At 41.0% G+C, this 8,886-nt stretch overlaps 1 long non-coding RNA gene across 1 annotated transcript; it reads left to right on the forward strand.

Moving 5' to 3' along the window:
* Positions 1-1,360: 1,360 nt before the first annotated feature.
* On the forward strand, positions 1,361-4,731 carry LOC113838152. Its single transcript, XR_003488610.2, has 3 exons — positions 1,361-1,512; positions 4,195-4,356; positions 4,474-4,731. It is a non-coding gene; the product is annotated as an uncharacterized LOC113838152 (long non-coding RNA).
* The last annotated feature ends 4,155 nt before the right edge of the window (positions 4,732-8,886 follow it).

The raw sequence follows: 8,886 nt of genomic DNA on the forward strand, positions 1-8,886 counted from the left end.
CTGTATAAGTTTTGGAGTCTGTCCTTGCACTCACTCTGGAGGCCAGGCTGGCCTCGAACTCACAGAGAGGTGCCTGTCTCTGCCTGGAGAGTTCTGGGATTAAAGGTGTGTGCCACCAACGCCCTGCCCATCATGTGTATCTTGAAAACCAAACTTAGGTTTCCATATTTGGTGGCAAACCTATACTAACTTGGTCACTTCCCTAAAACTGGGATCTTCCAATTCTTTTTGTTTCCTCCCAAAATTTCTGATCAAAGTTTTGTATTCCTTCAGAGAGTAGAGTTGGACATGGTGTTTCTGTAGCCCAGGTAGGTCTCCTACTCATTGTATGACGTCTGATTTCTATGGACTTCTGATCCCTGACTCACACAAAGTGAAATTTGAAGCCCACAAAAATGAGTGTTCTTTTCACAAGATCTTCAGCTGATTCATTCTGTCCTAATTGGATAATTATTCTGCTTCCCCTCTGGAAACCTTTTGTGTTAGCTTGTCATTTATCCTGCTTCTTTGCTATCTGGGAAAGCACTGGTCATGCATCTGCTCTTGGCATAACCCAGAGAGACAAGAGAGAAATACTGTTATAAAAATATGATCAGTGTTCTCTCTAGTGATAGCTTTTATTTCAATAATTTAACAAAGTACTTTCTCTGAGTAGTCCTGACTGTCCTGGTGCTCTACTTGTAGACCAAATGTTAGATAATCCTTTCTCTGCCTGGCAAATGTTTATGTTTTCTAAATGTCATTTTATTAATGTTTGAACTTAAAGAGTTTCAACTTAGAATCATTTGTAAGCAAAGCCTGACAATGTAAAGTTCTTGTTTTATAAAAGATGCTAATCTACTATAAGATGTTACATTTTATGTTTTCAGAAGTTAAGTTTAGGGCGTTGGTGGCACACACCTTTAAATTTAGGGCGTTGGTGGCACATGCCTTTAATCCCACCACTCAGAGGCAGAGGTGGGTGGATCTCTGTGAGTTCAAGGCCAGTCTGGTCAGCAGAGCAAATTCCAGGATAGACTCCAAAGCCATAGAAAAATCCTGTCTCAGAAAGAAGTTAAGTTTAAGGAAAGCAGCTAAAATGTGTACATGTAGCTACTGCTTAAGGAATATAAGGTAACTCTATGCAGTTTTAAATTCAGCTGTGCTAAGTTTCAAATATTTTAATAAGTTAAAACCATTTACAGTCAGGCTAAAAATTAATTACAGAAATGAGACCTCACCTAGCCACCTGTGTGCTTAGTGCAAGTAACTAATGCTTCAGAGACCTGCAGAATATGGCATTTAAATTGATATCTATAAATTTTATAATATCAGACAGACTACCAGATCCTGACAGTGACCCAAAGTCTCCAAAGAACATTATGAGGCACCCCAGTTCCTGCACCTGGACTAGTGAGCGAAAGAGATGCTCAGATGTGATACCTGCTGCCCGCCAGGACCTGGCCAAGACTGTGGACAAAGTTGCTGGACTCTGGAAAATTGATTTCACCCCCTTTGCCTAGACAAAACAAGGTCAGTCTTTTCCATGACCCTCTTCTACAGTGAGAAAAAAAAAACCTCTCACCTTATAGGCCTGGTGAAGATTGCTGTTCTTTGAGACATCAGCCTCCAGCAGTAATGGAGAAACTTGGGTATAGCTAACTGTATATGAACTGGCATCTGTCATTTTTATTAGATTCAGATAAAATCTACCCTTCTCAGATCTCTGAAATATTAATGGTTGTCAGATTGACAGCATCAGACAGTCAGATCCACTATAGACTATAGTCAGCATGTTAGCTGATATAATGGTGACTATCTACTTACTCTTCAGGCACAAGCTAAAGGTTTTGGGTTTATTTTGGGTGTCATCTAATTACAAACTTAAAGGGCTTTTTGTCAGGCCAAAGGCACCTCTGTCCAATCCATACCTGGCTCTCTGGACAGAAGAAAAATGTACATGCTTATAGCCCAAATCTGTAGTTTTTCCTAGGACTCAAAGTTATAAATATGTTCCTGCTGTTTGAATACATATCCAGATATCTGCTTTTTCTGCACTGTGGGCTGGTTGTTATGACACATAGGCCATCCCAGGGTGATTACGATGCTTTGTGCATCATTGCTGTGCACTTGTCCATAAAGCACACCCAGAGCCATAAAGCATAGCAACACTAGCTAACTTCCGATTGGTTCCTTGCCACGAGGCCAGCATCTGACCTCCTAGTGACCAAAGAAAGGTCAGGCAATCATGTGCTAGGCTGTTATGGCTGCCAAAATGGGGAGCTTGTCTCTTCCGCAGTCATCATTCTCATTATAGGGGAAGGGCATCAAAGGCAGCCTCTCCACCACTGCCTATATTCTTAGTGGGGGTCATCCCTGTGGATTCCCTAACATTTCCCCTCTGCAAGACATCACTCCAAACCTGAAATGTCTCCCTCTATCAAGGCATCTCCTTTCTTGCCCTCTCTATTCCTCCCCTACACAGTACTCTTTTTCTCCTTCCCCCTCATGTTTCGCCTTTCTCCACTTCCCACCTTCTTCCTCTCCCCTCCTGTCCCATGCTCCCAATTTGCTCAGGAGTTCTTGTCCCCCCTCCACACACTTCTTCGAGGGACCACGAGTTCTTATCTTGGGGTCCTCTTTGTTTCCTACCTCCTCTGGCGATGTAGATTGTAGGATGGTAATCCTTAGCTCTGTGTCTAAAATCCATATATGAGTGAGTACATACCATGTTTTTCTGGGACTGGGTTACCTCACTCAGGATGGTTTCTTCTATTGCCACCCATTTGGCTGCAAATTTCTAGATTCCATTTTTTTTTCTGCTGACTAGTACTCCATTGTGGAAATGTACCACATTTTCTCTATCCATTCTTCAGTTGCGGCGCATCTAGGTTGCTTCCAGGTTCTGGCTATTACAAATAATACTGTTATGAACATAGTTGAACATATGTCCTTAATTTATGAATGTACATTCTTTGGGTATATGCCCAAGAGAGGAATTGCTGGATCTTAAGGTAGACTGATTCCCATTTTCCTGAGAAACTACCATAATGATTTCCAAAGTGGTTGTATGAGTTGGCACTCCCACCAGAAATGGACGAGTGTTCCTCTTTCTCTACATCCTCTCCAGCATAGACTATCATTGGTCTTTTTGATTTTAGCCATTCTGACAGTAGTAAGAGATGTTTTGAGTGTCATTTCTCTGATGGCTAAGAATGTTGAGCATTGTCTTAAGCGTCTTTCAGCCATTTTAGATTCCTTTGTTGAGAATTCTCTATTTAGATTTGCACTCTAATTTTTAATTGCATTGTTTAGTGTTTTGGTGGCTAGCTTCTTGAGTTCATTGTATATTTTGGAAATCAGCCCTCTGTCAGATGTGGGTTTGGTGAATATCTTTTTCCATTCTGTGGGCTGTCATTTGGTCTTGCTGACTGTTTCCTTTGTTTTACAGATGCTTCTGAGCTTCAGGAGGTTCCATTTATTAATTGTCATTCTCAATGTCTGTGCTACTGGTATTATGTTCAGGAAGAAGTCTCCCATAGTAATTCGTTTAAGGATACCACCTACCTTCTATTCTAGGAGGTTCAGTGTAGCGACTCTACTTGTGCTGCAGGCCCAGGAAGAAGTGGGGAGTGAGTGATAGGGGGAGTTGGGGTCCACAGGAAGGCCCAGAATCACCTCAAGGAGAGGACAGAGGTCAGAGGGAGCTTAAATATCTTCTTAAACACAAATGCTCCACCAACTTTTGACTGCTCCTAGGTAGTCCTTTATCTCAAAACATTCCTTACCTTCCTGAGTGCTAGCATTAAAGTTGAGTGTAATCTGGACCCCACAATGTTTAATCACTGTGTGCAAATTAATATGGAGTGACAGGATTATGTATACAATAGAAACCGAGAATATTGTCCTGGGCCACTTAGTGCTAACTGTAGAATCATTTGGAGCTTGATAAGTTGTCTAATTTAGTAGTCTTATAATTAAATGACAGTTTGATAAAGGGTTATGGAAGTCAGGACCATTTATTGCTTTTCCATTCCAAGTTGGGTCAGCAGGCCTGTTTGCTCTTGGGGTGGAGAAAGAAGGATCAGAAGGGAAAAGTCAGCCTACACTAACTACATAGTAGCTCCAATTCCTGCCTGGACTACAGGAGACCCTGTCTCAAAAGGGAAAATAATCATCCAGCAACAACTCACAAAATTTCTTCTGAGTTTCTAGATGTTCAAAGGAGAAGAACTGTCATACAGTCTTATTACCAGAGGGCACATAATAGCAAAACATGGGGCACAGACCTGTAACCCCAGCCACTTGGAAAGCTATATTAAGAACACTTTAAAATTAAGGACAGTCTGGTTACAGAGTGACTTTGAAGTCAACCAGGTAAGCATGACCAGGAATTTTCTGAAATGTTAGACTAAATAATCTGTATTTATGATTCAAAAACACAGAAGTGAAATTCAAGTTACATGTGATTCAATCTTTTTTTTTTTTTTCCAGAACAGGATGAAGACAATACTCCAAAGGCTCTTTAATGAAGAAATATTATTTGGGCTAAGTCTTTTTTTTCAGATTTTTTAATTTGAATTAGAAACAAGATTGTTTTACATGACAATCCCAGTTCCCTTTTCCCTCCCATCCTCCTCCCCCCAAATAAAACCCTATCTATCACATATCCTTTCTGCTCCCCCTGGATTGTGAGGCCTTCCACAGGGTGTCATCAGAGTCTATTGTATCCTTTAGCATAGGGCCTAGGCACCCCCCCCCCGTGTGATTCAATCTTTTTACACAGTAATTTCAACAGACTTTGCTTCTATATTTTTACTACCAAAAGTTAAAAGAAAAACACTTAATCGTCTACTACACTTTTTTCTTTAGTACAAAATGAGATCATGATTTTAACTTTGAAATATTTTGCTAAGTGCAAATACTAGATTCTCTCCATGTTTAAGGCAAATACAATAGGAGTGGTGAGAACAAGAAAAACTCTTGGTCTCAAAGGTTAGGGTGCAGCTGCCTGGGGGATCTGGCTGGTCCAGCCCTTGCTTCTCTAGCCCTGCTGGCACACTGGTTGTTGAAGTAAAACAAAACTCCTTGATGGATACAGGTAATAGCTGTCTTCCCTGCAGCCACAGACAGACTGTATTTACAAGGACATGATCCTGACTTTACGGCCCTCAGGGTCAAGTTCTTGGCAGCACCTCTTCTTCCATCAGCCCCAGAAACTGCCAGGCTCACATGGCCTCTTGATGTAGTTTCATGATAGGGGTACTGGGTAGACCCAGAATTGACTATCCTGTCCAGAGGCTCATCAAGCATGGAGGGGCCGTGCCTGGAGTAAACACCCACCTTTGGGGATTCCAGGCAGGTACAGGGAACAAATACATTAATAGTTAGGTCCTTGGAGGATCTTGTCATACAGCATATGGTCCCTCTATCCAAGACATTGTCATTCAGACTAGTAGTATAATTCAGGTGACCCTAGCAGAGCTCCGGTGTCTCCATTTATTATCATCACCACCACCACCACCATCATCATCATCACCATCAACACAATAACCATCATCACCACCATCATCATCATAATCCCCATCATAATCATCATCAACATCTTAATTATCTCAATAACCATCACAACCATCCTCATTAACATCATCACAATAATCATCATCACCACCCTGATCTTTATTATGGTCTACATCATCACTAAAATCATCATTGCCATCTCCATCAGTCATTACCATCTTCCCAAATGGCTGCCCCTCTGTATCCTCTAACCAGACAAGGGGCTGAATTCAGATGGGGGTAAGAATAACAAAAAGCATTTGACCAAATCAAGAAAGCCCTGTTACCTGTCCCAGGGCTGGGACTCCCAGATGTGACCAAACCATGTGACCTATTTGTTGATGAGCACAGGGGCATTGCCAAAGGAGTCCTGACACAGGGGCTAGGTCCTTGGAGAAGCCCAATAGCCTACCTCTCTAAGAAATTGGACAATGTGGCAACAGGATGGCCACCATGCCTCTGCATGGTGGCAGCCATAGCAGTTTTTCTTTCTTTCTTTCTTTTTCTTTCTTTCTTTCTTTCTTTCTTTCTTTCTTTCTTTCTTTCTTTCTTTCTTTTGCCGCAAACCACATGAGGCTTTATTGTTGTTTAACGAACTAACCCCATATTAACTTGGGTCTTTCACCCACCTGCCATGGCAGATGGCTAGAAAAGACCACTTGAAGGGGCTGCAGAGAGGTCTGTCTGCCTGTTTTAGTTACTTGCCCTAAGCACACAGGTGGCTAGGTATGGTCTTATTTCTCTAATTAATTTTTAGCCTGATTGTAACTGGTTTCAACTTAATAAAATATTTGAAACTTAGCACAGCTGAATTTAAAACTGCATAGAGTTACCTTATATTCCTTAAGCAGTAGCTACATGTACACATTTTAGCTGCTTGTTTAAACTTAACTTCTTTCTGAGACAGGATTTTTCTGTGGCTTTGGAGCCTGTCCTGGAATTTGCTCTGCTGACCAGACTGGTCTTGAACTCACAGAGATCCACCCACCTCTGTCTCAGAGTGGTGGAATTATTGGCATGTGCCACCAACGCCCTAAACTTAACTTCTGAAAACATAAACAGTAATATCTTATAGTAGGTTAGCATCTTTTATAAAACAAGAACTTTGCATTGTCAGGCTTTTCTTACAAATGATTCTAAATTGAAGCTCTTTAAGTACAAACATTAATAAAAAGACATTTAAAAAAACATAAACAGTTAAAGAAACGGTTTTAAAAAGAAATTTAAATTCCCTTAATGTCTTTCTGTAATTTATAGAAGTAATTCTTTGCTCAGCAATCAAACAATTTAAAGACAACTGTATGGCATTTAGCATCCAGATTCTCTGTGTATTTTTCATCTCTAGGTGGCTTTTTTACTATTCTACTTTTACTACCTTTTGTTTCTTCTTTTCTGAGACAGGGTTTCTCTGTGGAAATCTACCTCCCTCTGCTTCCTTCAGCAAATCCTACCAGTGTTCGCCACCACAACTGGTTGCTCTATTTCCTCCTGTTACTTTTTTTCTCACAAGCCTACATATATTTTTAAATGTAGTGTAAACCTTTAGAGGGTTTTCTTTATCTGGATCTGTCTTTATCATCTCAGAAGTGTCGAGTGCATTGCCCAAGAGTGCCAGGATGGAGCAAGCATATGGAAGCCTATCAGCAGCCCAATAAGGCAGGCTGGGGTGGGCTGCAGGTTTCCCTCTTTCTCTGGAATCCTTGGGGCTTGGGGTCATCCTGCTCACTGACACCATTCTGTTACAAAAAATCTTTCCACCAAAAGCCGCCGCCGAGCCCCACCACCATGTGTGAGCTTTATGCAAGCCACCTGCCCGAGTTAGGGCCCAAATGAATACACAGAAACTTGTATTAGGTTCAACGCTGCTTGGCCAATGACTAGGATTCCTCATCTGTTAGTTCATTCTTAATTATCATAAACCTATTTATTTTATAAGACTTATCTTATCAGACGCCTTGTTGGCGTCCATGCTGGCTGGTGGTGTGGGAAGCTGTAGCCATGCCTACTGGGGGCTCCCAGTTTCATGTGGTACATCTCAATGCAGGGACTTTGGACAGTAGCCTGGACAACCTGCTTTGGAAGTATAGGGCTGGTGACGCAATGCTGAAGAGACATCCAGCAAACAAAGGAAACATAATTTATACTGACTTCATATCTAGCTTCTTCCAAAAACCCTGTCCTGGATGTCACCCTGTAGTATATCCAAATTGAAAGAGGAAGACAATTCCTGTGCCTATAATGATTGTCAATACCCTCCTTGTACAGTGAGTGAGAAACAGATTCAGGAATCCCACATCTGTGGGTTTGGCCAGGTGGCTCCATTCTGTGGCTCTCAGTGATAGAGGAATGACAGACCTGTCCTCAAAAATCACCTTCCATAGAGGAGTTATCCCTTCCAGCATGAGCTTGAGCTAGAGGTATTAACTGGCTGAAGAAGAGGTAAAATCAGAGAAAAAAATGATGTGGACAATTATAAACCTGAACCTTAGATTGGTAGGGTGAGTTGACTTTATTTCTATGATTAGAAATGAGACTTGAATATAATTTTACGAAGAACTGCAGAGTCTTTATGACTGGTGAGAGAATGGAATTTATTCCTTCCTGTGAAAATCTAATTAGTTCTATAAGATCCCAAATGTAATCATTAATAACCTACAGCAGTAAAATATTATCTTTTCTTCATTTCCTCACTCTTTCCTTCTTCTGCGTGTTCATTGTTTCCTTCTTCCTTGCATCTTCAATGTACTTTTGATCAAAATTGGTAAATTTCCACCTTTGATCAAGGAGCTACTTATGATTGATATCTGCTAAGAGAGGACAAATCAGTTATCTTCAATGTTGTAATCCATTGACACTAGAATAAGACAAAGGAGAGGAGGCACCCAGGAGGTGTCTCATGTATAAAATATAAAAGGCAGAGGCTGAAGCAGGCTGTCTCTGTTGGCAGAGAATGCAGCGTGTATTTTCTTTTGTGAAAACATGAGTTTTATAGACATAATATGAAGACCGTGATTTGGGTAGGAATTAAAGCTGTGTGGCCAAAAGTAAAGGGTGTTTTGATTTTCTCTTCTTTGTCCTTCTTTACTTTTATTTCACTTTGCTTATTTGTTTTTATCTTTGTTTTTGTTGTTGCAACATGTCTTACTGTAGCTAAGTCTTTTCCCAAAATTGCTAATTGTGGATGACCTTACACTCAAATCCTGTGCTTCTGCTTGTTACTTCTGGGTTTGTAAGGCTACAGTACTACTTCAATCATTCCTTTTGTTTCCTTTCCTAATCAGTGTTGTTTTGAGAGACTTTGGGTCTCTGTGGCTCAGACTGGAGTCAAATCAGAGATCCACCAGCCTG

This window comes from Cricetulus griseus, chromosome 9 (genome assembly GCF_003668045.3).
Source record: "Cricetulus griseus strain 17A/GY chromosome 9, alternate assembly CriGri-PICRH-1.0, whole genome shotgun sequence".
Taxonomy (NCBI): Eukaryota; Metazoa; Chordata; class Mammalia; order Rodentia; family Cricetidae; genus Cricetulus; species Cricetulus griseus.